The sequence below is a fragment of the Schistocerca cancellata genome, chromosome 7, assembly GCF_023864275.1.
Source record: "Schistocerca cancellata isolate TAMUIC-IGC-003103 chromosome 7, iqSchCanc2.1, whole genome shotgun sequence".
Classification (NCBI taxonomy): domain Eukaryota; kingdom Metazoa; phylum Arthropoda; class Insecta; order Orthoptera; family Acrididae; genus Schistocerca; species Schistocerca cancellata.
The window spans coordinates 24,239,954-24,243,879 of NC_064632.1; the positions used below are offsets into that span (position 1 = coordinate 24,239,954).

At 40.8% G+C, this 3,926-nt stretch overlaps 1 non-coding gene across 1 annotated transcript; it reads right to left on the reverse strand.

Moving 5' to 3' along the window:
- Nucleotides 1–3,432: 3,432 nt before the first annotated feature.
- Trnat-ugu (transfer RNA threonine (anticodon UGU)) lies at nucleotides 3,433–3,507 on the reverse strand. Its single transcript has one exon. It is a non-coding gene; the product is annotated as a tRNA-Thr (tRNA).
- Nucleotides 3,508–3,926: the final 419 nt, after the last annotated feature.

The window sequence follows — 3,926 nt, forward strand, 5'->3', positions numbered from 1 at the left end:
ATTAAACAGCTCGTTCGAAACTGTTCGCCATGTGTATGTACTGCAACTGTTACAGTTTGTTAACAATCGCTTAGTGAAATTGACCATCTTCAAAAAACTACAGGCATCTACCTCCGACATAGTTTACGTTTAATGCAGGGATGTTAAGCCTCAATAACACAGTCTTCAACTACCCACTGACCGTTCTTCTAAATACGGACACTGGGCAAAAGAAAGTATCACATCTTCAAAACCCCACTGCGAAGCGTGGGTTTGAAATTTGGCCCAAAGGTAACTACAACCAGCCTAAGTAATTGTCCGTCTCGGATGTCCCAGTTGCAAGTTTTTTAAAAACGTAAATGCATTGTGACCATTATACATTATTATCATGTAACCTAAAAAATTATGTTCGAAGTTTTGCGCACCAAAAACGATAGACATTGCCTCTCATTTCGAAATTCCATGATTTCACTCAGCAGGTTCCGGTGAACGACTCGCAAATGGTATTGTTTTATGTACATCCTGGTGGCCTTCTGTTTCCATCTGCAACACCTGTCCAGTAGACCGATATGTTCACTCCATGCGGAAGTTGTCAACAATATATCGTGTAAATGAAGTCACCTAATCTAACGATTCCTGCCATTATATGTGATCCCTCACAATTACAAAGGCAAACACAGAAATATTTCATCCAAGTAAGACTACCTTATATTGGTAGCACGCTCCTTCACACAGAGGGCTGTATATTTACGTGATTCTTTTGCCAGGGGCAAATTCCAGTACCCACACGTTGTCCACTGACGTAAGATACATTGGTTCTCGGACCTTTTGTATAAGTTAGTCAATATTTTGAGGGTGGTTACTCTCCTCACAATTTCATTTAGCCAGCATGCTTCCAGTACTAATCTGATGCTTCCGTCAGGCTTAGGCACAACAAAAAGGGGATTTTGATACCGATTATTTCCTTGCTCAATGGCGCTCCATGCCGACATATGCTGAATTCCTTCCTCACAAGATGTATGTGACAAGGTTTCCTGAAAAATTCCTGACCATGGCTTACATTCAAACGGCATTCATACCCTTAACATACGAGGTGCATTTGAGCAAAGATTCTGAAAAGTGCTAATTACTTCCCGTAAATTTGCCCTTTGTTTATAAGAAATTTGATCTGTTCACTGTATCTTAGCCTCTGCTTCTTCCAGGATATAGTCCTCTTCTGCATTAGCATCTTGCACAATATTCTCGAACTCATTATCTTCCTGCAAGTATCCTTTACTCCTTATTACGCTAATAGGCAGTTATCACACTTCATCACTATTGCGTGAGAAAATATATGCAATGAAAGAGTTCGTAATCACTTCAGAATCTGGAAAAGGTAACACTATCTTGCTCTGATGAAAGCCAAACGCCTTGATGTTTAGGTAAAAGGTGCGTACCAATGAACAATTCGACACTAAATTGAAACACAAGAATGATCTATTACTATGTTACCTATAGCAATTGGTATCGAAGCTTGGAGCTTTTCCAGTAGCATCTACTGTTCTTAAATCACTTATTTTCCTAACAGTTAACTCATTCTAATTAGGAACAGAATCAAAGAATGCTTAGGGCAAAGCAGTTGCTTCGCTGCTACTATCATGAAGATAAAGCACTTATTCTAGAGATCCTAGTTTTTATAGTTGTTGTTGTTGTTGTGGTGTTCAGTCCTGAGACTGGTTTGATGCAGCTCTCCATGCTACTCTATCCTGTGCAAGCTTCTTCATCTCCTAGTACCTACTTCAACCTACATCCTTCTGAATCTGCTTAGTGTATTCATCTCTTGGTCTCCCCCTACAATTTTTACCCTCCACGCTGCCCTCCAATACTAAATTCATGATCCCTTAATGCCTCAGAACATGTCCTACCAAGCGACCCCTTCTTCTGGGCAAGTTGTGTCACAAACTTCTCTTCTCCCCAATCCTATTCAATACTACCTCATTAGTTATGTGATCTACTCATCTAATATTCAGCATTCTTCTGTAGCACCACATTTCGAAAGCTTCTATTCTCTTCTTGTCCAAAATATTTACCGTCCATGTTTCACTTCCATACATAACTACACTCCATACAAATACTTTCAGAAATGACTTCCTGACACTTAAATCTATACTCGATGTTAACAAATTTCTCTTCTTCAGAAACGCTTTTCTTGCCACTGCCATTCTACATTTTATATCCTCTCTACTTCGACCATCATCAGTTATTTTGCTCCCCAAATAGCAAAACTCCTTTACTACTTTAAGTGTCTCATTTCCTAATGTAATACCCTCAACATCACCCGACTTAATTCGACTACATTCCAATATCCTCGTTTTGCTTTTGTTGATGTTCATCTTATATCCTCCCTTCAAGACACCACCCATTCCGTTCAACTGCTCTTCCAAGTCCTTTGCTGTCTCTGACAGAATGTCATGTCATCAGTGAACCTCAAAGTTTTTATTTCTTCTCCATGGATTTTAATACCTACTCCGAATTTTTCTTTTGTTTCCTTTACTGCTTGCTCAATATACAGATTGAATAACATCGGGGAGAGGCTACAACCCTGTCTTACTCCCTTCCCAACCACTGCTTCCCTATCATGTCCCTCGACTCTTATAACTGCCATCTAATTTCTGTACAAATTGTAAATAGCCTTCCGCTCCCTGTATTTTACCCCTGCCACCTTTAGAATTTGAAAGAGAGTATTCCAGTCAACATTGTCAAAAGCTTTCTCTAAGTCTACAAATTCTAGAAACGTAGGTTTGCCTTTCCTTAATCTCTCTTCCCAGATAAGTCGTAAGGTCAGTATTGCCTCACGTGTTCCAGTATTTCTACGGAATCCAAACTGATCTTCCCCGAGGTCGGTTTCTACTAGTTTTTCCATTCGTCTGTGAAGAATTCGTGTTAGTATTTTGCAGCTGTGGCTTATTATACTGATTGTTCGGTAATTTTCACATCTGTCAACACCTGCTTTCTTTGGGATTGGAATTATTATATTCTTCTTGACGTCTGAGGGTATTTCGCCTGTTTCATACATCTTGCTCACCAGGTGGTAGAGTTTTGTCAGGACTGGCTCTCCCAAGGCCGTCAGTAGTTCCTATGGAATGTTGTCTACTCCGGGGGCCTTGTTTCGACTCAGGTCTTTCAGAGCTCTGTCAAACTCTTCACGCAGTATCGTATCTCCCATTTCATCTACATCTACATCCTCTTCCATTTCCATAATATTGTCCTCAAGTACATCGCCCTTGTATAGACCCTCTATATACTCCTTCCACCTTTCTGCTTTCCCTTCCTTGCTTAGAACTGTGTTTCCATCTGAGCTCTTGATGTTCATACAAGTTTTTATAGTAGGGTAAGTTATTTTATGATAATTAAATGGACACCCTAGCTGCAAACAGGCGTTGATGTACTTCTTTGGGGACATGTTGAAAAGTGTGCCCCGACCGGGACTCGAACCCGGGATCTCCTGCTTACATGGCAGACGCTCTATCCATCTGAGCCACCGTGGGCACAGAGGATAGTGCGTCTGCAGGGACTTATCCCTTGCACGCTCCCCGCGAGATCCTCATTCCCAACATGTCTACACCACTACATTCGTAGTGCGCCTAATAGATGTTTGCCCATCATACTCATTACTCGTGGCAGAATAATCTACCAAGTCCCGTACGAGTTCGGGCATAGCGTGTGCGTTCGCACAAGACGGTCCATGGCCGGGAAGCCATATATATATATATATATATATATATATATATATAGTCGTGTATTCTGAACTTACGTTCCCACTGTCCTTATTTCGATTCTTTATATGACAGTTAGACGACCTACTATTATTGTGCACCTGCTTCTCAAGACCAGCTACTCTTTCTACTCGCTCCAGATATTAAATGAATTTGTCAACAACACGTGCGGAAGTGATTCTTCTGTACCAT